Below are 27,673 nucleotides of genomic sequence, written 5' to 3'. Positions count from 1 at the left end.
CTGAAACTGATGGGAAGGTGAAGCAGGGCCTACCGCTATAATTATAAAAGGAACAGCTTGTAGTTGGATAGGCTCTTTTTTGGACTCCTGACCTGGACTTTAATGTATATAAATTGTAGAGTTCAGGAGACTTTCCAAGATGCCTTCACACTGATCAACAGCTTAACTTCAACTCTTCCAGTGTAAAAAAAAATGAAAGACAATGGTCAGAAACTCTAACAATTTTAGTAAATTCAGTTACTGGCTAGTAAGTACACTGCCTGGGTGACAGCAAAGAAAAACTAAGAGATCCTGAAAGAAAATAAACTAAAAAAAGTGAAGAGAAAACACTGACTGGGAAGATTTCTGCAGCTGTTCCACAAAAAAACAGTTCAAGCTCCAGGTCTGGTGCAGGACATGGCTTCCAGTAATCTAGAGGAAAAATAAGTCAGCTGGACATAGAGCTGATTAAAATAAATGAAACACTGAGAGTATATCAATTAAAAATACTAAAAGGCTGGACAGATAGAAGAAGCTTTAAACATATTTAAATTAGTTGATAAAACTGCAAAAATTAAAGGCCAGAATGAAGTAAAAGCTGGCTGAGTATTAAACTGCTCAAGAAGAGATGTTTCAAAAAAAGGTTTAATTAGGGGGCACAGCATGTAGGGAAAACCTCAGGTTTTCTGCTGTACCAGAGAAACTTGAAAGAGCAGACAGTATTAATTTTATGAAAGCACACATAGGCAATTGGACTGGTATTCCACAACAGGATCTGTTAACTGAAAGGGCACATCACCTGTGTGCTCCAAACCTGGCCATAAGAATGCAATCATGACTTGTATTAGTAAAGATGCAATCCAACAAGGATAAATAGTTGATCTTGACAAAACTGGCAGAAGGGCAAAGTATTAAAAGTTGCAGACAGTTGAGTATTTGTTGAAAATGGTTATTCACTGCATACTAGGCAAAAGAGACATATTTATTCCAGAAATCAGTGAATATCAGTGGGCAGATGTGAGATTCAAGCTGCTATATTCAGCTGTCTTCAGAATATTATTTTCCTTGAGGATCAAAGTCATTTTGATAGAAAAGAAGCTAAGGAGGAAATACAAAAGTTTGTCTAACAAAAAGTGAGCCATGAAACAGAATAGGAGACTGCATCTCATTCTTCTGATAATGAAGTACACGGAGAGACTTTGCCAGTGAAACCTTTTCCAATGTTTCAATGAAAAATGCTTGAGTGACAGAGAAAAGCACAGGAGCTGACTAGAAGAATCAGGAGTACTTTGGAACTGAACTGGAGGCTGGAGCTGGGAGATAGAGTTGAACAGGAAAGAAGACCAGCAACATGGAGATTACTGAATACATGTGACATTATAAAGCATCAATCACTTTTGTGAAATATGGCTGTACAAGAAAAAGTGGAAAGAATAGACTTTTTTAACTTTGTTAAACTTGTGGGGAACTGAAAGGCATTTTATTCATTTCCTGTTATTATTGTTTGGAAGGACATTAAGAAGAAGGAAAGGGGTAACTAAGCAAAACAATTTCTATTCTTAACAGTATTCCATAAAACTTTTCAAGATAGATTACATGCTATATAGCAAAATAGTTTTGGCTATTGTTGTATGTTATAAAGTTACTACATTAAATACAAGTGTTTTTTCTTTCTTTTTTAGTATAAGAAATGTAGGCATTAAAATGCAAAAAGAGAAAAAAAAGGCTACACAAAGGCATGTTTAAGTTAATAGACTGTAATATTGGATTGTGGAAATGGTGGATGGGGTGTGAAAGTAAATAAATAATATACATAGAGCTGATATGTCTTCTACTTTTGCATTGCTGAATATATATGCATTAAGACCCATGGCTTAATCTAATAGCATGTTTTAAGTAGAAGCAAGTAAATAAGGGAACACTGAATATAATGAACAGTTTTCCTTTAGCAATGACTGTTTCAGCATGAATTTAGAAGTCTGCAATTGAGGGCTAAATTTTTTCTTATGTTTCCATAGAGACAAGCTAAAAAGCCAAAACACTAGTTTCTTCAATGCTAAAATCTAATGTTTTCTGAAAACATGCACGTTTTTTTTTAAATGGGTAAAGTTAAAAAAGAACAAACACCAACTAGTTAAGCAGGAGCACAGGTAGTAATATGTCTTTCATGGATAATCTCAACTTTAGGTTAGATAAGGTATGTTGTTTGCAGCCATTTTTGTACAGTTGTTCCTATTAGGAAGGCTACATTTCATTATTTGAAGATATACATAGTTTTGTTGCTTATATTAAAGTAATGGGTTATAGAGGTGCTCTTAAGGTGTATTTTTGAGGGTTTTCATTAAAACAAAAAGCCTTGTAAAATGTGACATAGGTTCAAATAGAAATTATAAGAAAAAGAAACTATAAAAGATCAACCTACCAAACATTAGTGGGTTCACATATGACAAAGTATGGAAACAGACATTTAAAAAGTTATCATGCATAACAGATGTGAATAATGACTTCTTATCATAATGATGACACTTTCCATGTTATCGTGGAATGTGAATGGTCTCTGCTATAGACAAAAGAAAAGAATATTTAATTATATTAAGAAAAATTATATCATTATATAATATACAATGCATGGGTGCTAAGCATAATATCCAGAAGTTACTACATTCCCTTTTCACTTCTACCTTCTGTTGCAAGGAACAAACTCCCTGACATCAACCAAGATGTGGATAGCCCAGACTTATTATATAAATTATATTGCATTTAATTATATTAAGAAATGCAGAGTGCAAATAACAATACTACAGGAAACACATTTAGAAAGAACTAAGCATGAAAATTTGATAAGGAAAGGATTTCAGGGTAGATTTTTTGCAGAATATCAGGGACAAAGGATAAGAGCAGTACTTAAATTAATTGCTAGAGGAACTCCAATAGTAATAGAAGTGGAAAAATGATAATAATGGTAGATGTGTAGTAGTAAGGGACTACTTGTAAGGGATAAGGAATATGCTGGTTGTCATGTATTTATATTCTACCTAAAACAGCTATTACGGAACTTAAGAGGCTTTGGGGACAAATAATCAGTTTTCAGAATGAAATATTATTTACAGGTGGGGAATGGAATATGATTTACAACAATGAGGATATATCTAGGTGAGAGCCCTTGAAGGGAAATATAACAAAACACTGTATATTTCTGAAGAAATTTATGAAAATATTTGGGTCAAAAGATGTGAATTCAGTAGTAGGAACTCAGAAAAAATTTCATATTATTCTCCAAAGTACAATAACTGTGCTAGACTAGACAGAAATTATATTTCACAAGAACATGTGCATTAAACTGAGAGCTTTGCCATGTGGCTAATAACTATTTCAGATCATGCACCAGTAATAACTAAGATAATAATGCAGGGTAGTGAAGTAAAAATGAGGCACTGGCACTTCCCACCTTCCTGTTAAAAAAAGAGGAATTTAAGGTATATGTAGTGCAAATTACTTGGACATTATTGGGGAAGATAGAATGTACTCTAAAAGGTATAGATAGTGAGTGGGATAAAATGAGCATGCAGTTTAAAATAAGTTAGAAAAAAAAGAAAAAGAGAAATGGTTAAAAAGTAACAAGAATAATTTAGAAGGTCTTGCAAAGGTTTAAGTATTGCACAATAAGGAAAATCTCACAGAGGAAGAAGAAGCACAATTGCAGAGTGTTAAAGAGAAAAGAGGAGTACCTGAATAATATGCATGAGTTTAGATAGATTGCTGCAAGGCAACTGTTTTTGATAATAACTCCAGAGTGCAAAAACTTAGGCAACAAAAAGTAGAAAGGGATGTTATCAAACACAGGGAACCTATAACAAGAATAATAACCAGTGATCCTGTAGAGATATAAAAGATATTTCAAAAATTTTATGAAAATTTGTATAAGCAGAGAAAATGGGAACTCAAGAAAAAGCAAAACTGGAAATATTTGTGGAAGACTTAAATATGCCAAGGTTAGAGGTAGACAAGGTGCAACAATTAACTGTTATGAGATAAAAATTGCGATATATAACCAATCTGAAAGAAGGTCTCTGGGAATAGATGGCATTCCAAAGTTTGGAAGGAAGGAGGGAAGAAAGTGATAAAGATCTGGAAGGTTTTGCTCGACAGTATTTTAAAAGGAGGGGAACATTAACATCCTGGAAAAATGCTGTGGTGGCTGTAATACCGAGAGATGGAAAAGCCCCATCAGATCCAGCTTCATATAGTCCCATTTCATTTGATGACAGCATGATTATGTCTATAATGGCTGAAGGAATGGCAATGGTGTTGCCAAAATTGATAGATATGAATCAATGTGATTTTGTGGAGGGGTATTAAGCATTTAACAATATTTATTAGAGCAATGATAATCCAATGGGAAGCAGAATACAAGTAAATACTGCTGTTGTCAATGAGACTTGATGCAGAGAAAGCATTCTAGAGAATAAGCTGAGATTTTAAGAGTAGGGCAATAGAAGCATCTTCATTCCTTGATACAATAAAAAGGTTAATTAGGAGGATATGTGAGGGATTGGAGGCAAAAGTCAAAGTGGGAGGGTTCTTCTCTGATATGTTGTGGCCAAACAGAGGAAGCAGGTAGTGGTGTCCTCTTTCCCCTTTGTTATTTGATTTATATTTAGAACCAGTAGCAAAGAAAATAAAGAACTCAGAATTTCAAGTATATGACTGGTATGGTAATCAAAAAAAGTTGGCTTTATTTGCAAGACAATATTATTTTGTCCATAATAAGTTACAGAAAAAGACAGTTCAGTGTGTTGTGGCTCATTCTGAGGCAATTCCCATTTTTTTCAGGATATAAAATTAATGAAGATAAAGCAAAGTATATAGCTGTAAACTATGTACCTACATATGAATTGGTTCACATATTTATGGACCATGATAAAATGAAGTATTTAGGAGTATGGGTTAAAAAGGATTTGGTTATGGCAGCTAAGGATAGGTGGGAAGAGACTCAATGAAAAATAAAACATTGAGAAACTGGAAGCTCTTACCTATGGATATGAACAGCAAGATGCAAGCAGTAAAATGTTTTACTCCCTTTAGTTTTATACATAATTTAGGCATATTTTTATCAAACAGAGGAGAAGTTGTGGATATTAATTAATAAAGAGTTGAAGGATTTTATCTGTGAGTGGGAAAGGGTAACAGTCAGGTGGGATAAGATGATCCTTCCAATAGAACAAGGTGGTTTAGGATAACCTGATCTGAAAGATTATTTTAGAGCAACACAGTTAAGGCTCTTATACAATAATACAATCAAAAAGATACAATTCAAAGTGGAAACTGATGATGATGAAGCAGGGGGAAATTGAAGAAGTAAGGAGAAAGTGGGATTTGGGATGCAGGTCCTTAATGAGAATAATGACATCATAATAATCGTCAGCCCCCTTTTTCACATTTTCTTCATGGGGTCAGGGTAGCATGTTAACTGTTATCATCTCTCTCTCGATTCAGTGCAACACTCCTGCCTTCTTCAACACTCATGCCCGACTGTCACAGGTCTTCTTTCATATAATATATCCACCTCTTCGTTGGATGTCTTCGCTTCCTCTTACTTTCTTCCTGTCTGTCCTAAACCTTCTTCACCAGATTATCTTCTGCTTTTTTGTACATGTCTGAACACCGTAATCTATTCTCTTTGATCTTTTTTGAAATTGGAGCTACTTTGGCTTCTGCTCTTATGTCCTCATTTCTTCATCTGTCCCAAAGTGTGTATCCTACCACCCTTCTCAGGTACTTCATTTTCATCACCTCTTGCTTCTTCATCTGCTCTTTCATAATAACAACAGTCATACAGAATATTATATTTATAAAGTAGCAGAAAGTATTGTAAGAACTAAGCCAACAAGAGAATGGAGAAAGGAGATTCTGCCGATAGGTATGACTGCAATTAGAGGTACAGAGAATAGGCAAGAGGGATCTGGAAGCTACTAGAGTAAGCTGGCAAAGGAAACAAGGTATTTGGAACAAATAATTACAGAAGGAAAGGTAACAGAATGAAAAGAGGCCAAAAAGACATTTGGTCTGCAGGCTAGAGATTGCCTTCCCTTTTAGGGATTGATATCAGAGAATAGGAAAAGAGAAAGGGATAGGGGAAACCTGAGTGAAACACCTGCACTGGCAGCATTTTTAACTGAATCTAGAACAGAAGCTGCTGTTAGAAAAATGATAATTAGCAGGGTATATAACATATTGTATGATAACTACAGTGGAGGTCAGAAAAGATCAGGGAAATATATTAGATAAAAATTCGTAAAGAAAGAATGGGAGGACATATGTATGGCTTTTATATATGCAATAAAGTCTAAAAGATTTAGAATTTTTCTTGCAAGTGTTTGCATAGGTTCTTTTATACCTCTAGCAGACTCCAAAGACTTTTTCCTCAGGTGGATGGAAAATGTTTGAGGTGCAATGAGAAATAAAGACTTAGCTGGAAGCATATGTTTTTGGAGTGCAATGAGTCGGCAGACTTTAAAAATTCCCTACAGAGTACTCTGTCAGGCATAGTAGGTGAGCAAATGAGTGTAACTAAGAAAATTTGTTTTTTGAGCTGGGATACAGGATCTGAATTGTCTAGACTAAGTAAGGCCTTGCTAAGTTTAATTCTGGTGGCTGCCAAAAAAGCAATTACTATAAAATGGAAATTAAAATTTAAACCAACCATACTTAAAGTAGTGAATATTGTAACAGAGATAAAAGAACATGAATTGAAATTGTTAGAAAAGCATAGTAGCAAATTACACAAAAAATGTAAATTGTGGGAACAGTACATGCAGAAAAATGTTTTGGAGGAAGAATGATGTTTAACAGAAGGTAGGATTGAACAATTTATGCAATGTTGGACTGATTATATTGTATAGAAGAAGATATGTGATGTATAATGTTTGTCAATGTGCACTTGTTAATATGGTTTGTTTACTTTTATATAATTGAAAGTTTGTTTATGTCACAAATAATAATTCAGTAAGGATGATTTTTTTTTTCAAATAGTAAATTGTTGAATTCTCATAGTGTGCTTACTGTGGAAAGATGAGTAGGGTAGTGTCCCATTATCTTCTGCTATGTTGGATAATAAACCTATATGTACAGAGAAAGAAAGGCAGAGGGAGGGAGGGATGTGTGTCTGTGTGCGTGGGTGTATTTGTTAAAATAGTAGAATATTTTATTCAGAAAAGTAAGTGTTCCAGAATGTAATTACCTGATCTCTCTCTCTCTCTCTCTCTCTCTCTCTTTGGCAAAGACATACATTTAATGAGCTAAAGCATTGCTTTATATTGACAGCATCTGTGGCTAGAGGAAAATAAATAATTATGGCCCAGGTGATCTTAGGTTAATTTGTTTTTCATGTGCTTGATGCAGCTGGCTGGAGAGGATGGGAGACAGCAGCCACTGCCAGGTTATCCATCCTGGAAGAAGTTGGCAGATATGGCTTGCCACTTTGGCGATGTTTAATGGGAACAATAGGCCTTGTGGAGCATAAGGCTATGAACTTTGCTACAACTGTGCATTTAGACATATCTGAGGGAACATATGAAAGCATGCCATCTATGGAAACGTTGCCACAAAAAGGGTGATCCACAGGCAATGGTAGGTAGTTCTACAGAAGCTGCAAGCCGACCTACTCTCTACCACTTGACTCCTTACAAGGATGGAAGTAATGAACCAAAAGAGCAATCCTGGCAGGAATGAATGAGCCATAGAGCTCTTACCTAGCCCAGGAATGTCTGGTTCTCACTCAAAAGAAGAAATGGGCTGACTGGATATAGTTAGAGGAGCCATCAAGTTGGTCTTGTGGAGAAAAGAAAAACATTACTTTCTATGAGTGAGCCTATATAGGCATTTATTGGTTTACTGTTTATTGTGAAAAAGCACATGTGCTGTATTTCTGTGGAATAAAGTGAACTGAAGTGTGCTGAGCTGTCCGTGGGTTTTTTCACAATTTTCTAAGCTTGTCCTGCTCAGGGCTTTATTGTTTTGCCTGAAAAGCTGCTTCATTCTGCGGACTACAAGTTTTATTTGGAAGCTGCTGTGAATTTTGTTTTGTTTTTTCTTGTTTACTATTGTGTGTATATGTGTGTGTGTGTGTGTGTGTGTGTGTGTGTGTGTGTGTGTGTGTGTGTGTGTGTGTGTGTGTGTGTGTGTGTGTCTGTGCATGTGTGTGAGTGTGTGTGCATGTGCACGCGCATTGGTATTATACAGATCATTTATGTTTTGTATGCAAATGGTATTCTTGATCAATTTTATGTTTACATTACTGTTCCCTAATAATAATAATAATAATAATAATAACAATAATAATAATAATAATAATAGTGATAGTGGACAATGTAATCTGCCTTGAATATGACTGCAGTACATTTTGCAATGACTGGCAATGTTGTTGGTTTTCTAAAATACAAAAATAATGATTAAAGTATATCCTAGTTTACTTGGAGTAAATGGTCATTTGCTTAATGAAAATGACACATTCATTAAAAGGCAAGCAACTAATCAATCAGTAAATAAGTAGACAGTTGTACATTCTGTTGAATCTTTCTATTTATAAAATTTACTTAGTTAGAGAAAGGTGGTTCTCTGCCCAACCAGACAGAGCAGAACCAGAAAAGAACTTGGTAAGCTATGAGAGTGATGGGTTCTGATTAGAGTCAAATGATTTGCATCTGTCACAGAGATTTATTTTCACATTTAATGCTAAATCATTTGCCTCATCTTAGTGAGGGTATTTTTATTGTCAAATGAACTATACTGTAGTTTAACAAGGAATGAGTCAGTTACATGCTATCATCTATTGCCATGGGAATGGATGCTAGGAAAGTATATAGCAAAGACAAGATTTCAGTTGAGAACATATTCTGGAGCTGAGATGATTAAATAAATTTGGATTCACTTCATTCAGTTGATGCATCTGTTAATCAACTATATATTAATCAAGGACAAATGGTCAGTGAGCAGGTACATCAAACTTCTGTAGAGCTGTTAGCAGTGATTGCATAACAGTGTGCATTTTGGAGTGTTTTACTTCCCTACTGTTACCTGATTGCAACATCAGTGTATATAAAGTCAAAGAAGTGCAGACGGGTACGGGTGGAATGCACCCCTGCAAAAACACTTGCAATGCTATATTTGATCTTTGAACTATATTCACACAGTTTGAAGTATGTGCCTTTTGACTACTGTGTTTCTGAAAGAACTGCATGCCAAGTAAGTTCCATTGATCACGTGTGCTCTAATTCCCACAAATAGATGTCTGAGATACTCGCATGAAGTCCTTACAACTCCTGAGTCCTTTCATGTGAAGCTTTATTTGGTTCAGTAGAATAAATGCAGGTAATTAAATCATTCGCCTCTCATCTGTGATGATCACTTTTGGATCTTGGAAAGAATGAGGATAGTTGCATGCATCACTAATTTTGGAAACAAAAAGTAACATATACATTAAATATAGTAGGATTTGAACTACAGACACAAGATATATTAAATCCATGATTAGGAAGAAGGAGACATTGTGGATACTTCTTTTTCTTGGACTGGTTAATAATTTATGATGCATAGAGATAGAATGAAGTGCTTGAGACCAATATCATCTGGTACTGAAATTGTCACAGACAATGAGTTCTTGTTAAAGGAATACATAAAATTGTAAGCCATGGAAGAAGATTGGAGTTAAAGACATGAGTGCCTGATGTCTGTACAATGCTATAACTTAAGAAAATGCCAAGGGATGGATAACAGCATGTTGCATTAAAAACACAACTGCAGGCCAGTGATATTTACCTGATGGCACTTTACTGGCAAGATCAATGGAACTTTGAAATATTCAGGAAGAAGGCCTGTTAAGATGTGCCCACTACTCAAGGCATCAGAAAAGTCCAGATGTAGTGTATCATCTCAATATTATATAGGCAGCTTTTGATATAGCCAAAAAAGTTGCCACACTTTTAGATATGGGGAATATCAACAACCATGTCACTAGGGAGCAAGATACCAGAAACAGTTGGGGATCTGATAAAGTAAAAAACTACACTCTTTACTCAAGTAAGCTACCTGTTCTGTTAAAAAAGCTCTTTTTAATTGTGCATGTTGGACAATACAGAGCAACGTGTTCACATGGTTGTAAAACACCATTTATTTTAGAATACACATGTAGTTCTGGGGTTTGTCTGTAGTTTGTCTAGGAGTGGAAAAAATGTTCAGCAACCTGGTAGATAAGATGTGTGTTTGGATAGCGGATAATTACATCTGGTAATCTATCAGAACATTGATCCAGACAGACATCTCATTACCTTCTATAAAGAAAAAGCAAAGAGTGTGAACATTAAGATGCAGTTCTCTAGGGTACCTATCAATCTGTGCTGACAAACATCTCAGCTAACAGATGTAATAATTACCCTTGAAAGTGCTGACCCTTTGTTAATATATGTGCATTAGATTGTTAACTCAGATGCACTTTTCAGTGAAGCATGTACTGTATTTTCCCTGCTCCAGCCAATGGATATTAATAGCTACACATACATTTTGGTAGCTCAGCTGCTGAGAAGTTAATTAGTTGACTGTACTATAATGTTTACAAAGTAATGTAACAAAAAGCTGCAACAACATTTTCAAAGTTTAAGTTTTGAGAAAGAATGATTAGTCTAAGTATACTAGCATAGTTAACAGTAACACTCTAGTTCATACCTTTGTCATGAGCTGGAAATAAAGACATCATCTTCCAGAATAATGCATAATCAACACTCAAAGTGACGAGAGACCATTTTTTCACTAACAATATTTCCTTAAACTGGGAATTTTTAGTGGTGTAAGGGTTTCCAAAATTATCTATTTCTAACCAATTAGTTTACAACAGCTGGTATAATTACTTCCCTCACATTCCTTCACATCACATTGTAACTGTCCAGTGTTATATTTAGCATATATATATATATATATATATATATATATATATATATATATATATATATATATATATATATTTGTTTTAGAATCTAACAATGCCTAGTATCTTTATTATATACTAACGATTTCAGTTAGGGAGTTATGCAAATATTATTGTTTTCTAATTGGTATTAGTTCATTTTAACATCTCATTGCATTTCTCAATGCACCCACTAGTTTAGTTACATAGTCTTTAATCTTGCTTGTATACTGACCTTGTCATTGTTGGTGAACATAACTTGTTGTTGTTTGTTCTTCTTTTGTTTTTTCCTGGTTAGGGATCACCACAGCGGAACTCCGGTCCGCTAATGATTGGCAGTAGATTTTTATGGTGCCGAGGTGCCAGCTCGACATCTAACCTTCAACGAAGGCACACCCATTCACGCATGTCTTTCGAATGCAACTCGACCACGGGGAGGACATGCAGACTCCACACAGAAGGTGCTCCAGCCAAGAATCGAACGGGAGAACCTCTTGCTGTGAGGCGACAATGCTACTGCTGCTATTGTTCCACAATTTAGCCTTTGTAAAATATACTGTCACTAATACTGCTTTACCTTGAGAACTATGGACTACATGGCCTTGATTGCATCCTGTATTTTCTACCTGGTTCTGAATGGAAATGGTCTATAAAGGTCTATACTAGATTATGCCACTCTTTAGATAATAAGCACTATGTGTTTTTTCTTTTCTTTTTCTTTTTTTCTTTTGTTTCAAATCTGTCTAGCTACTGTAACCATGGAGTATTAGAATTTTCCAGTCTATAGCCCAAGAAAGGAAGTTCTGCAAAGCAAGCCACTGGAAATCCTTGGGTCTTGCAGCCTTAAATCGAGTATTGCATATCTATTGTAATGGAGTGTTGGACTTCCTAATAATTGTTTAAAATGTTGAATAAGAAAAAGATGAGCTAATTTGCATGATTAGCACTTTTTGCATGCAAATATACAGGGCACAGTTCTAAGGTTAATATAACAATATTACTACTATTCCAGTTATCAAAGCATTCTTTAGTCTTGCATAGTATCTTGTATGATGAAATATAGACAGAAGAAACTCTGGAGGTTAGCTGAGAGGAATAAGTTTCAGCTGTTAACAACCTGCTTCCTGTATTCCATGGTTTGATCTGCACAGCCTCCATTTGCCTACTGCGTGACTGTGAAGGTCATTTACTGTACCTTGCTTTTAGATCTTCCTAAAAGTGATCTTGGGCTTACTTAGTTAACAAAAAGAAAACAATAAAGAAAAAATGTCACTGTCATGGCCTGTTGAAATTCCACTTCATGAAACACTGCAGGAAGAGGGTTACTACATCCATTACTGGCAACACACAAATGACACAGATGCTTTGGGCAAGTTTGACAGGCCACCACTATAGCGACTAAATGAGACAAATAACCATGCTGTCCAGTCACTTGAACCTAATTGTCTAAAAACATGCATCCTGCTTTAACAAAATCCCACTCAAGGATGCAGCCATAGAAATTGACACATGGCACTGTTTGCTGTTAACAACTACTTGTTGGAAAAGGCAGCCTGTGCAATTCCTATAACCACGCAGGTGCCAATATTCCCATAAAATTTGAGAGAGGATCATGGCTTGCAGCTTTAACTTTCTTTGCTGTGTTTTGGAGAATAAGATGGGAGGATGGGGTTCAGGGAAGTGACCGAAAGCTGTGCACAGTCTCTGTATGGATCCTGAACTTAAAAAAATAAATAAATAAACAATAGAGGCACTTAATCTGCAGAAATATACTGTTTGCATCAAATTGTCATCTGCTTTTCTTGACTTTGCACATACTTTATATAATCATTTAGCACTCCATAAACTCAATACCTCAGATTTTACATAATACAATTAATGTTAGATATTTGTAAGCTTCCATTTATACTGGAACGTCTTCCTAAAGATCTGATACAGTGACTTAAACTCATAAATCTTTCTCTTGCCCGTGGGAAGTATTATCACATGGCATCTTGTGATGTTGGTCTTGGGGATTCAAGGCCTTAAGTGCAATATTACAAGCAGATTCCATTCGGATCCAGGGCCTTTGATCTCATAAAGCAGTGCTTTTCTAAAAAGCCATTTTCCTTCTATTAATGGTGCCAAGAAGCACATCAGTTTATTTGCTTCTCTTATCTTTGGACATACTGTATGACTATTTTGGATTTAAAAAAAAAGAGTGCTTTATATCTAGACTTTTTCTGGATTTTATTAATGTTAGCACTTTAGGCACACTAAGTACAGATAGTTGTTTTAGGAGCTAGTCAGAATTTTTGAACTCATTAAATGATTTTCTCAAAAGTAAACACTTAAAGCTGGGAAAATCAAACCTTGATGTACTACATGAGTTTTGCTAGCAGTGCACAGCCTTAACCCTATACCATGTACTGTCTAACCAGCTGGCATATTATTGTGATTGCCCATGCTATTACATTGAACACGCTCATCAGTTTTGTTGTATCACTAATTTATTAACTCATGTAACATGCTGTGAAATAAACCTAAAAGCAGAGTAGTAACATGACTGACATGTTGCAAAAGGCACCCCTTTAACAAAATGTATTTTTGCTGCTGTAATCACAGTATCCTGTAGTGTAATCTACTTTTGTATAGTATTACTTACCCGATACTCATAAATGCATGCATTTATTAAGATTTCAACCTTCAATACAAATACTCGGTTATAGCAGTTCCATATCATTGGCAAGTTCAACAAAACAATTAACAATAAAATTGTTTGCATATGAGTTTAGGCAACAACAAGATGATATTAGTTGATGTAATTGTAAAGGAGAAAAGGAGCACAATGTAAAAAGAGCAAAAAGATCTATTGCACACAAGTTTCATAATAAGACAAAGTAAGTAAATTTGGGCAAAGCACTCAAATGAAACAGGGCGTCATAGAAATCGGAAATGGACATGGATGTCCGATTCTTCCTCAGTGGTCTGTCGCTATTTCATGCTTAACTCACTTATTACCAATATTTTTACCAGTAATTTTCTTACCATGATTCTCCAAACAGTGACCTTGAAAAATAATATTGAGTGAATGCAGAATTAAAAAGCAAAACAGTATGCATGGATATGTTTTTTTTAATTCTGAAACAAAAATAATGTTGTACATTAAAGATTTCCATCAAAAGACTTATATTACAATAAGTTGTCCATTCGTAGATCAGTAGTGACATTTTGCTTATAAAACAAGCAGGAGTTACTTTAGTGCTGGCTGTCTTTGCTAGGCACTGATATGAATTGCACTAGTTAACATGTTTTATTTTGCAATTTCTACTGTTCTTTGAGTACAATAGTGTAAATTCAGTAAGTGTGACTACTCTCTGTATATTTTGTTGAGCTATATATATATATATATGTAATCTATATATATATATATATATATATATATATCTATATATATATATGTGTATATATTTTATATATATATATATATATATATATATATATATATATATATATATATATATATATGTCTATCTTATATTTAAGACTATAACAAAACTTCTATGCACTAGACTTGAAATTATTTATTATTAGTCAGTGACTAATGGCTTGAGAGAGCCTGATACTGTGGCATGCACAAATAGTTCCTGCTAACCTATATACTATGTAAAGCAAGTTATTTATAGTACGGAATAAACTATAAAAAGTGTATTAGTTGCTGGTTCATACCTCTCAACCTCCTAGTGCAAGATATATGGACAGAACTTAAAATAGTGGGGGGACAAAGGCCCAAAACAGGGGCAAATTTTATATATTGCTATTCTAAACTCAGAAAGTTACTAGAATAACAGAATTTGTGTTAGCATATACTTTCTGAAGGATATGATAGAGATATAGGGGTTCATGCCTAGCTTAGTGAGTTCTTCTATGATTTCTGAGTGAGGAATGTTGTCAAAGGCCTTGGCCGGATCAAGGCAGGCTGTATGAACCACCTTGCCTTCATCCACAGCTCTGGTGAATGACTCAAAGAAGTTGACTAAGTTGAGCAAGCATGATCTACCCTTCACAAAACCAAACTGTGTGAGATCCAGAGTTTGGAGATTCCCTATATCCTTGTTTATTAGGTTCATGATGATGCGTTCCATAGCTTTGTATATCAGACTTTTTTGTCAGGCTAATGGGACAATAGTTCCCAGGGTCTGTAATCGCTCCTTCTTTGTGAAGAAAGATGACTGTAGCAGTGCACCATTTGGTAGGAGCAAAGCCTGAGGTGAGGCTGTGATTGAACAGGGCACACAGGTGAGGTGCCAGTTCACTTTGTAGTTCATGTAGAACACAACCAGGGATATTGTCAGGTCCCATAGAAGCTGTATTCTTGGCATTTGGACAGTGCCGTTTTAACCTGTGCAGCAGTAATACCGAGTACCTGGCAATCTACTGGCATTGTGACTGCTCCCTTGGGGTGAGTGAGGGGTAAAGCTGGCAATAAATCTGTCGGCCAGTATATTAGCAATATGTGTTGGCTCGGTATAGGAGGTACCACTGTGCATAGCTCAGAGCAAATCTGTGTATTGCCATGGAGATTCTTTACATAAGTATTGAAGGCCTTGTGATTGTCTTTACTATCTGCTGCAATTCTGTTTTCATAGCTTGCTTTAGAGGATTTGATGAGGGATCTCACCTTTTTGTTGAGGCAGATAAGGGAGTTTTTCCAGTCTTGGGACTTCACCTTATTCCACATCAGTTTCCTCCTTCTGTTGTAGAGTTTGTTTATGGCAGGGGACCACCAGATTGGCTTCCTTTTTTTGGAGGGGAACGTCTTGGTTCTATTGGGTATGGCGAGATGCATGCATTTCTGTACATGTTTGTACAGTGCATTGGTGTATGATTCAGCGGTCATGCAACTGATCTCTATTTGCATGGGTGCCGTGAAGTTAACCACCTCTGTTTTTAGGAGCCCAAAGTTAGCTTTGGAGAATTTTTTCATGGTGGTTACCTTTTGCGGGGGGGGGGGGGGTATGTGAATTTCCAAGGTGATTAGTTTGTAGTTGGATCTAACCAGGGAGGAGCTGATTGCCCATGTTAGTAATGACCAGGTCAAGGATATTGCTACCTCTAGTGGAGTAAGAATGAGTTGGTCCAGAGCATTGTAATTAATGAATTCCAGGAAACGTTGGGCAAGTATATTGGTACATGAGTAGTTTTCCTAGTTAAAGGAGGGGTAGTTGAAGTTGCCCAGTATGTGAGTGTTAGGTTGGACCTTAATATTCTCTAGGGTGCTTAGGAACATGGAGTTTGAGTCTAGAGACATGGTTAGGGACCTATACCAGGCTACGACCTGAATCGCTGTCTTACCCAATGTTAGCTGCACCTGAAGTATCTCAGATGTGTTATGTTGGGCTACCAGTCTAGAGGTGTGCGCATCCTTTATGAATATGGAAACACCACCACCTTTGGAGCTTCGCTCCAAGCTCTGGGGCTGAAAGGTGTGGAATGAGTAATAGCCTGTTAGTGCAGGGGTTATGCAGCTATGTTAGGGTTATTTATTGATTTATATCCTGGTCATACTACATATCTGTATCTGGTTAATCTGTTTTCCCACATTTGTGTTTCGTTATAGTATATTTCATCTAAAACTGAGATATGTTTGGATATTAATCATACTGTGCCTGACAAAAAGACCAAGTAGTCTACATAACTTGCAGTCTGTTAGAAAAATATGTATTAACATATGTGTGCAATGCTTATTTTAATAAGGGAAGATTAACACGTTTTTATTCTATATAGAGCATTAGTTTTTTTGAGACTGCAAATGTGCTTTTCTGAAATTGTGCTTTCTGACACTGCAAGATGCACTCTAACCTAGTTTGCTAGCACAGCAAAATACATGTTTATGCCTTGGAAATGTACTGGAAAGCAGGTGATTTTCTGCTAGGTCAGGAAATTAAAAGGAGAATAATAATAATTTCTGTAGATCCATTCATTATAGACAATAAGCTCTGTTCGTGTTGATGAAAAAGTGAATAAGCTGCAAGATAGTTAGATATTATGAACAATAAACTGCTTCAGAAATCTGTACTTGCATTGTGCTTAAATTAGCCGTAGTACCTAGACTTGTAACATCACAATAGCAAGAAAGTTATAATTGACCGGTGGTCGTCAAGGCCATCCTGTTTACTAAAAAATCTTTTTTAAACTTTGAAGAGTCAGCTAGAAATATGAGAAATATCTGTAAAGTAACAGAATTGTGAACTGGTGATCTGCTACGTCAGTTGTAGTGGGCAATGTTTTGAAAGAAAGGTATAATAACTGTGACACTTCCTGATTTAATCAGACAAACTCTGTAACTGCATTTTTTGTCTCCTTGCGCAAGAATAAAGTTACCTGAACTGAACCTTATGCTTTTGGTCTTTTTAAAGTATTTTTCTCTAACATTTTTTGGTCCTTTGGAGCCGGAAACCCTCGTTTAGCCTGGGATCAGATGGGTCAGGTGGCATGAAACTGCGCAGGGAAGATACCACATCGGATCTTCTTCATTGAAAGACCTCCGACTGAATTGTCATGCAAAAGAGGCCAGCCACTTTTCTGATCTACGACTGAAGGTGGGTTCCATTTGAACAGTGAGTGACCAATCGCTGAGGCTCAGGTAAGGTGAATCTACTTTTTTCTGTTTTAGATCAGGGACTTGATTGTATTTGTTCTGTGAGAATTTTTAAAATTCAGGGACAGAAATATTGCTATCTTGTCATAGATCAGGGAAACAGAATAAGTAGGCAGGTAGTCTGAAGAGACTGTAAACACTTGATGGTACCACATTAAAAACCAAAGGGTTACGTAACATTTAAAAAGGTTAGAACAAAATGGGTAATACGTGCACAAAAACGAAAAGACCCCAAAGCCCACCGTTAACCGAAGACACAAAATATATGCAATCACAGTGCGCTGACAACGTTAAATATTATACTAAATGGGTTAATAAATATGAATTTGATGGGAAACTAGAAAGATCCTCGCTTATCAAACTTATTAGACAGTTAAAAAACGATTCTAAAGGTCGGGTTAAAAAACAGCGTAAATTAGGAGTTCCTCAGGCACACAGGTGGATTGAGGAAGCAAACCGAAGAGAACAAAAGAATAAAAATTCAAAAGCAATGTTTCTAGACAAAGAGGATAATAACTTAGTTATAGCATCGGCCCCTCCGCCCACTCCGGTTTCGGTTCCCTTACCAGCTCCCTTACCGGAATATGAAGCAAAAGAACAAACTGACCCACCTCCACGATATCCAGTTGTTCCCATAAAACCACTACCGTTTGTTAGAGATCCTATCGAGACTAGGTCTCGAACACGTAATTTAAAAGGGGATATTGAATTATATCAAATGAATGGAAATTCACGGGCTATGAGTGAAGAAGAGATATGCCCACTCATAGAAGTACCAAATCCTCAGGCAGGACAAGAAGGGCAGAACCCAACTCTCTTAGTATACAGACCGTGGACACCAGAAGATATCCGGAAAGCCACAGAGGGAATTCCCCATCCAAAAGTTAATTTTAGAAAGTTCTTAGAAGACTTACAGGGCATGAGATTAAGTTATCACTTAAACGGAGAGGAAGTAGAAAAGGTGGTTAGAAAAATAGTAGGTCCAGATTGTGATCAGTGGCAACTGGAATCCCCGTGATGCTGCACTTAGACCCCTCCCACATAGCAGCGCAGAACTAGACAACAGAGTGAAAGGCCTGACAGACCGAATTTCTGAGAAATGGAAGCCTAGGGCAGACTGGACTTGCATTAATCAATGCATCCAACAAGAAAGTGAAACTGTTGATAGATATTTTTCCAGATTATTGGAATGTTTTAACAACCACTGTGGAATACAAGTGCCTGAAGATCAGACACAAGATTCCCCATATGAGCAGCAGTTAAAGAATGCATTTTTGAAAGGCAGTATTGCACCCATAAATAGTTTCATTACTAAACACATGGTAGACCATCGTACAAGCAGATTACAAACACTGCTTGAATATGCTAGACATGCCGAAAGGCATTTTAACTATAAAAAGAAAAAGAAAGCCCAAGTATTTGCTGTGGAAGATGGAGAAGTTTATTTAGTGCAGTCCGGACAAAAGGGCAAAAAGAATGCCCAGGGAAACAAGCAATCTGATCAGCGATCAGAGGACTTTGAAGGGAGAAAGAAAAGAGGTGAGTGCTTCAAATGCAGGAAAAAAGGACACATGGCAAGGGATTGCAGGAAAAATAAGATGGCAACAGTGCAAGACAAAAATGATGAGGGTGCGGACTGACTATATGAAAGTCAGGAATCACTAGATAGGAATAATAGCGAAAAGACAAATGACAATGTGATAGAAGGAACAGAGAATGTGATAATAGAGGAAGTGCAGGAAGCTACCGATAGTGAAGAAAACAAAATATTAGACCTAGCCTTACTGAGCTTAGAGCTCTATTTGACTGACACAAAACCAGAAGTGACACTCCTGGTAGAAGGGAGAGAAGTCAAATTCTTGTGCGATTCAGGGGCATCACGAACCCTGGTACACCCCTCCAAACCAAACTACCAGAAAATTCAGAATCACATGACTTTATACTAATAAAAGCAGCTAATGGACAACTGTATCGGGAGCCTCTCTCCCATAACATTACAATAACAGATCCTGTTTCAGGATTAACCCAGAAAAGCAAAATTGTTGTTTCTGCAAAGTGCCCAGTGAACCTTTTGGGCAGAGATCTTATGCAACTATTAGGCATATCAGTAGTTCCAACCATGCAGGGTATGGAAGCACAGCGACAGACCAATACTTTTGCAGTGCAAACGGAAGGTGAGACATTTTACTGGTACAGCCAGGACTTAGTTACAACTGGCCCTGGAGCAGTAACTGAAATGTTAATGAATGTAGCTACCAGTAAGTTCCCCTCCCTTTGCATTGACATACAACATCTGTTGCACTGTACTCTGTATTATTGTAATACACCAGGACCTGACAAAGAATATGAACAAGAATTGTTTAAAAATCATGCAAACAGATTAGTACTGTGTAATTTGTACTGGGACATGAAAGGGAACAGTGTAGTTAGCTGTTCATTACCTCAGGAGTTCTTCTCACTTTACAAATCAAATTTAATACCGCATGTTAGTTTAACTAAAGAGGAAAATTTAAAATGGATAGACCTGGGAGAAAAAGTTACAAAATGGGAAAAAACAAACAGAATCAGAACTGTCAGAACAGGGAATACAAAGACAGAAACTGAACTGGATAACACAAACACATCCAGCTGTACACTTGCAGTCCAGCAAAGACAGCTGAGAAACCCTCTTATTAGAAGAGGAAGAAAAAGCTTTGTTAGACATACCAGAAACTCTCTGGTCAACAGGAAAATCAGACGTAGGACTTATTCGCACAGCAGGACCAGTTACTATCATGCCAAAGTCAGCATTTAGACCACATAAGAGACAGTACCCCTTGAGAAAAGATGCAGAGGCAGGTATTAAACCTATCATAACAGCTTTGCTTAAGAAGGGAATACTGGTGGAATCTCCCGATTCGCCATGTAACATACCCTTATCCCAGTTAGAAAAGCAAACGGAGAATGGCGTATGGTCCAAGATTTACAAGCTGTAAATGATGCAGTAATACCAAGAGCACCTATGGTGCCAGATCCACATACCTTGTTGAATGATTTAAAACCTCAACAGAAGTATTTTTCTGTGGTAGATATCAGCAGTGCGTTCTTTTCGATACCGATACACCCTGACAGCCAGTATTGGTTTGCATTTACATTTCAGGGGAAGCAGTATACATATACGCGACTACCACAGGGTTATAGTGAAAGTCCAACAATATTTTCACAAGAGATGGCAAGTAATTTAGCGGGATTTATCCCACTGAAAGGTAGTCACATTTTACTTTATGTTGATGACATCCTGCTGGCTGCCCCTACCCAGCAAGATTATAAGGAAGATACTATAGCATTATTAAAATTCCTAGCAGTTGAAGGACACAAAGTAAGCAAAAATAAATTGCAGCTTTGGAGAAAACAAGTGAAATACCTTGGATATGTAATATCCAAAGATGGCAGAACATTAGATGAGGACAGAAAAATAGCGATCTTACAAGCACCAAAACCCACAACCAAGAAGGAAATGATGTCCTTCCTGGGTATGACTAATTTTTGTCGTAGCTGGATCTCAAACTATGCTTTGGAATCTGCACCTTTAACCGACCTGATTTTTAAGAAGCCTATGGCAGCACAAGATTTAATACAATGGACACCAGAAGCAGAATTAACTTTCTGCAAGCTGAAACAATTGATAGCATCATCATTAGTTTTAGGATTACCAAATTATCACAAACGTTTTTTCCAAACTGTAGATTGCAAGCAAGGTTATATGACATCAGTATTGACTCAACAGCATGGGGACAAACAATGCCCCATTGCTTATTATTCATCACAACTGGACCCAGTGGCGCTGTCTCTACCCCACTGTGGACAAGCAGTAGTTGCAGCTGCAATGGCAGTGCAGGCTTCAACCTCAGTAGTGTTATTTCACCCTCTCACATTGAGAGTGCCTCATGCAGTTGCAATCATTTTACTGCAAGAAAAAGTAGCATATCTTTCCCCTGCTAGGCATCTTTCTTGTATGACTATATTGCTGAGCCAACCTCACATGACAATTGAACGATGTACTACTTTGAATCCGTCTACCTTGCTCCCAACTCCTGTGGATGGCACACCCCATAACTGCCTGCAGGAAATTGAGCAAAAGACACTGCCTAGAAAAGACCTCACGGATGTTCCCTTGGATGATGCCGAGGTGACATATTACGTGGATGTCTCATGCAAAAGAAGTCCTAAAGGACAGAACCTAACAGGTTATGCAGTAGTTTCTGATACTGAGATTGTAGAAGCGAAACCTCTACCACATAACTTATCTGCACAAGGAGCAGAGTTGATTGTCTTGACACGGGCATGTACCGTAGCAAAGAGTAAAAGCGTAAACATTTTTACAGACAGCCAGTATGCTTTTTCTACTGTACATGTTTTTGCACAACAGTGGAAGAATCGAGGAATGGTGACATCTACTGGCAAACCGATTAACCATGCACAGTTTATTTTAGATTTGTTAGATTCTATTCAGTTGCCTCAGAAAGTAGCTATTTGTAAATGCATAGCTCATACAAAACAACAAGATAGGATTTCAAAAGGCAATGCGAGAGCTGACACAGCTGCAAAGCAAGCAGCCTCAGAAGCATTTCTTTTGAACGTGGAATTACAACCTTCTGAGATTTTAGACTTAGAAATGTTGAAAACAATGCAGACACTTACTACACAAGCTGAAAAACAAAAATGGAAAAGACGAGGAGCAATTCTCAAGGAAGGGCTGTACATCTCCAAAGAGGGAAAACCGATATTACCATCTAATTTATTTAGATATGCAGCTTTGTTGAGCCATGGGCAGAGCCATGTCTCAACAGGGGGGATTGTACAGTTAGTAAATCGGGTGTTCGCTACGTATAGGTTTTCAAACTACACTAAAAAATTTTGCCTGTCATGTCACACTTGTAATAAACATCATGCACAAGGGGCATTAAAGCCCAAGCAAGGGAGTTTCCCTACACCACCATATCCATTTCATACTATCTGTATGGATTTCATAGAATTGAGCAAATGTGAAAACAAAAAGTACTGCCTTGTCATTGTGGATATGTTCTCCAAATGGGTGGAAGCCTTTCCGACTAGTAAACCAGATGCAGCCACTGTTGCAAAGACCCTAGTTAAAGAGATTATTCCTAGATTTGGCATACTGGAAAGGATCTACAGTGGCAATGGTACATATTTCGTTAACCAAACTATACAACAGCTAAGTCAGTATTTTGGGATTTCTTTAAAACATCACTGTGCATATCACCCTCAATCTGCAGGGTTGGTAGAGAGGCACAATAGAGTTTTAAAGAATAAGCTTAAGAAGCTTATAGCAGAAACACAAAAGAATTGGGTGTACTGTTTGCCCCTGGCACTGTTGAGCATGAGAACTGTTCCGAATGCAAAAGGATTGACACCTTTCGAAAAGATTTTCGGAAGAGCTTATTATATACTTCAGTGGAAACCTCTCATGCCTGCAGACCAGGAAGCAGATTGGACACTTGCAGATTACATAAGGAATATGCTAAATAACAAACATCTTTTACAGTTTAATTCTGTTTCAGATAAAGACCAAACTAACCCCTCCGAAGTAACAGTAGACCCAGGCACTTGGGTCTGGGTGAAGAGAATCAAAAAGAAGAATTGGACGACACCAAAGTGGGAAGGTCCGTATCAAGTACTGCTGAGCACGCCCACAGCAGTCAAGATTGCGGAATGTTCATCTTGGATTCATTTGACACACTGTAAACTAGTCAAAAACTTTGAACTTAATAAAACTCTTGCTAACACACAGCAGCAGTAAAATGACGACAAGACCTAGAGACAATAGAAATGCTGAACGATTTCAGCAGTATATTCAGCAGTGTTGCATAACCATCTTAATAACTGCATTAGTGACAATGTTCTTTTTGATGTGGCTTTTGCTGTGGCCTTTCTTTTCTTCAGCCACACCAGCTAGACTGAATAAACGCGATTCAACACTCATAGACTGGCATCCGAACTTTAACACTTACCAAGCAATCAAATATGTGTATGCTGAAACTTTTAATATTTCGAATTGTTGGATTTGCACAGCTATACCAACAGCATACAGGGGATTATTGATGGCTGCTGTCCCCCTAGGGGTCAATGAGACCTGGGAAAACTTGATTTTTGAGACTACACCTGTGAAATCTAGAGACAAAATTGCATTATTTCTACCTGTTACACAAACAGGAATTGTATGCTTTTTTAAGAATGACACGATTCAAGTAGGTTGGAGTAGATGTAATGTAACAGTTTCTTATAAATGTTATATTAAACCTAAAAATGCTAAAAATACAGAAACAATTTGTGATGCAGATTATGACTCATACTTTGAGTCCTTGCATAAAACTGTCAGTGATATACAACATAATCCTGTTCTTTTAAAGCAACTGTCTATTATAGATAAGAAAATGTTTCATGCAGGGAAGGTGTATATCAGTACTACGGTAGAAAACTGTTATTTCATATGTGGGAAAAAGGCATACAAATGGTTGCCTGAGAATTGGTCCGGCAGTTGTTTTTTTGAGTTACCTGGTCCCGGCCATACGACACACTACAGCTTTGCCTTATGGGAGAATTCGAAACGTCAGAGATGTCGCAAAGAAACCTGAAAATCCAATCAAGAAACCTGAGAATCCAGTGGGACAGATCATAGCAGGCTGGAGAAACCATAACTCCGTGAAAGACAAAAGTAAACTAGCACACATGGACTTGAGTGACACTATCATATCCTGGGCTGGCATAGCCCCTGCATATGGTGCAGTTAAATCAATTTGGGAACTGAGAAAGCTATCCAAACTTCTCAAGGTCATGAGCAATGCAACTCTTTCTGCTCTTGAATTAATGACTGATGAACTGAATGCAATGAGAACTGTGGTGCTTCAAAACCGCATGGCTCTTGACTTCACCCTAGCAGCGAGAGGAGGTACGTGCGCTTTAATCAAAGACGAGTGCTGTTCGTTCATTCCCGACAATAGGCACGAAATTAATGATCATTTGGAAGTGATCCAACAAGTGTCAGACATGACCAGGCCAGGCCCAAACCCACTGACGGACTTTTTCCAGAATTTATTTGGGGGGGTGGGGTTCCATCCTAATGAACATCCTGATTGCCATTTGTGTGGGATTACTATTGTTAGGAGCATGCATTTGCTGTGGAATTCCCTGTATGAAAAAATTAATCAAAGATTTTATAGACATGTCAGTTTCTGAGACTTTGTATCAAAGTACTGAAATTGAAGAACTGTTGGAAAAGGAAACACTTTCATAAGTTTAAACTGAATGACTCTCTTAGCTGCAAATCCTCAAAGGAAGAGGTTAGGAGAAGAAACAAACTGTTTATGCTTTTGAAATAGAATAAAAAGTATTAACAGGGGGGAAATGTTAGAAAAATATGTATTAACATATGTGTGAAATGCTTATTTTAATAAGGGAAGATTAACACGTTTTTATTCTATATACAGCATTAGTTTTATTTGAGATTGCAAATGTGCTTTTCTGAAATTGCGCTTTCTGACACTGCAAGATGCACTCTGACCTAGTTTGCTAGCACAGCAAAATACATGTTTATGCCTTGGAAATGTACTGGAAAGCAGGTGATTTTCTGCTAGGTCAGGAAATTAAAAGGAGAATAATAATAATTCCTGTAGATCCATTCATTATAGACAATAAGCTCTGTTCGTGTTGATGAAAAAGTGCACAAGCTGCAAGATAGTTAGATATAATGAACAATAAACTGCTTCAGAAATCTGCACTTGCATTGTGTTTAAATTAGCCATAGTACCTAGACGTGTAACATCACATAGCAAGAAAGTTATAATTGACCAGTGGTCATTAAGGCCATCCTGTTTACTGAAAAATCTTTTTAAACTTTGAAGAGTCAGCTAGAAATATGAGAAATATCTGTAAAGTAACAGAATTGTGAACTGGTGATCTGCTACGTCAGTCGTAGTGGGCAATGTCTTGAAAGAAAGGTATAATAACTGTGACACTTCCTGATTTAGTCAGACAAACTCTGTAACTGCATTTTTTGTCTCCTTGCGCAAGAATAAAGTTACCTGAACTGAACCTTATGCTTTTGGTCTTTTTAAAGTATTTTTCTCTAACACAGTCCTACTGCAATCAATGAGTAACCTTGCTTTTATTTTTGTCATTCAATAATATGGCACAACCTACTGCTCCTACTGTTGATTTATACATCTACTGAGTGTGGCATTGCTCCTTACACTGGAGGTGGGTCATTATAATTCTTATTCACAGTAGACCCAATCTGATACTGCAAATTTTGCGCAAAGATCCTAGCACATATATCTGTGTAGTATTGGAAAAATGCATTATCTCTCTAATTAAAATAGATAACATGGATTTAGTGTTATCAGATCAAAACCAGTCCAGTTGTATCAACTGAAACCCTCCCCAGGTTCTTTTATGCATGTTGCTTTTATTGAACCTGTTATGCTAATTTTGTAGTACATTTGGTCATATCATACCTTCATTACTGTAATGCATTTCATTGACATCAGCCCTGTTTAATTTAATCATGCCATTAAATCATATCATTTAGCAGTATGATGAAGATGATTCAGTGTTTAAGAACACCACTGACCCGATCCAGTAACCAGAACACTGCTGCATATATAAGTTTTCATAGTGAAACTACTGCAGATGATTATCATCCAGCCTTCCAGAACAGAGGTGCTAGGTAGCTCAGGAAGGTTAGAAGGTAGATTCTGTATCCCAAAATTTAAAGTTTTGTTTGAGCAAGTTTTAGCTACCATGGATAAACAATTATCAGTTTGGACTGGGTACCAGAACCTAGCAAAAACATCAGTCTCTTCCTACAACTTCTAAAGGTTCATGTTCCATGTCTTCTGTCGAGCAGAATAGTTACATAATGCTGTAAATAAAGTTACTACCCATCTGAGTTCTATTCTCGTGGATGATTTTACCATCCAACTGAAAACTAGCAAATCTATTCCACAAATAGCAAATATGCCCAATGCTTCCTGAATTTTGTTAATACCAATTCTGCTGCACAATGTCTCAGTCTTCCCACTAGAGATCCCATTATCCTTGGTATTGTCCTCACAAATATAGCTCCTTCTTGTATCACAATCTGTGCCTCTCCCAGATAAAATCTGGCAATAAATCCATTATCATTTGCTCTAAAACTGGTGATAGCACTCCATTAAAATACCATGCTCTATGCGGATTTCTCAAAAGTAAACTTGTTGCAATTATCGAATCACCTAAATGAAGTCCAAAATAATACTCCAAATACTGAACTTATGGTCCAAACCACTGACAACACATCCACTGGCTGCATACATTTAAATAACTACATTGAAAAAGCAGTTCTTATCCACTCCCGGTGTAGTAGGAAATTTAACAGCAATAAATTGTTTAATAAAAGAAAGAAAATTATCAATTTGTACAAAAAAAACTAAACTTCAATTTCAGTGCCTCAAAAACCACTCAGATTGACTTCAGAATGATCTCATATGTACTATGACTATAAAAATGTAATGCTGAGTATTATCTAAGGGTAGCCACTTTTAGCACATGTACTGTAACAATAAATCCTTCTTCACCTTTGTCAGAAAGCTACAAAGTAACACCAAATTATGCTGTAAACTTATCTGCAGTAATGATGCCTTCTTGGGTCCTAATGAAATAGTCAATATCCACCAGAAACTTAAGTTCTGACATCAAAGTGCCCATCTATTCAATTAATCACCCAAAACTACCACCTAAAGAGTTAGCACAAACCAAGTTCTGTTGGCTCTAGGAAAAAGATAAAACTACTACTTAAATGAGCTTTGGTGATCTTAACACTAAATTTATGCATTTCTTGGTTTATTTGAAATTGTTAGCCAGGGTGGAAAATTTATTAGAAATTATCAATTTTTCTCTCATCTCTGGGTAAAGTACTGCAATAAAAGTAATGTATGCAATACAGATGGCTGTCAATGTAATACAATGTCTACAACAAAGTCAGAATAATGCAACAATAAGGTAAGTATACTTAATCATCCAGAATGAAAAAATCATTACATTCACAGCTGATTGAAGTT

Source organism: Protopterus annectens, chromosome 5.part1 (assembly GCF_019279795.1).
Source record: "Protopterus annectens isolate FY-2018-M chromosome 5.part1, PAN1.0, whole genome shotgun sequence".
NCBI lineage: Eukaryota > Metazoa > Chordata > Ceratodontiformes > Protopteridae > Protopterus > Protopterus annectens.
This window is presented reverse-complemented; position numbering follows the sequence as displayed.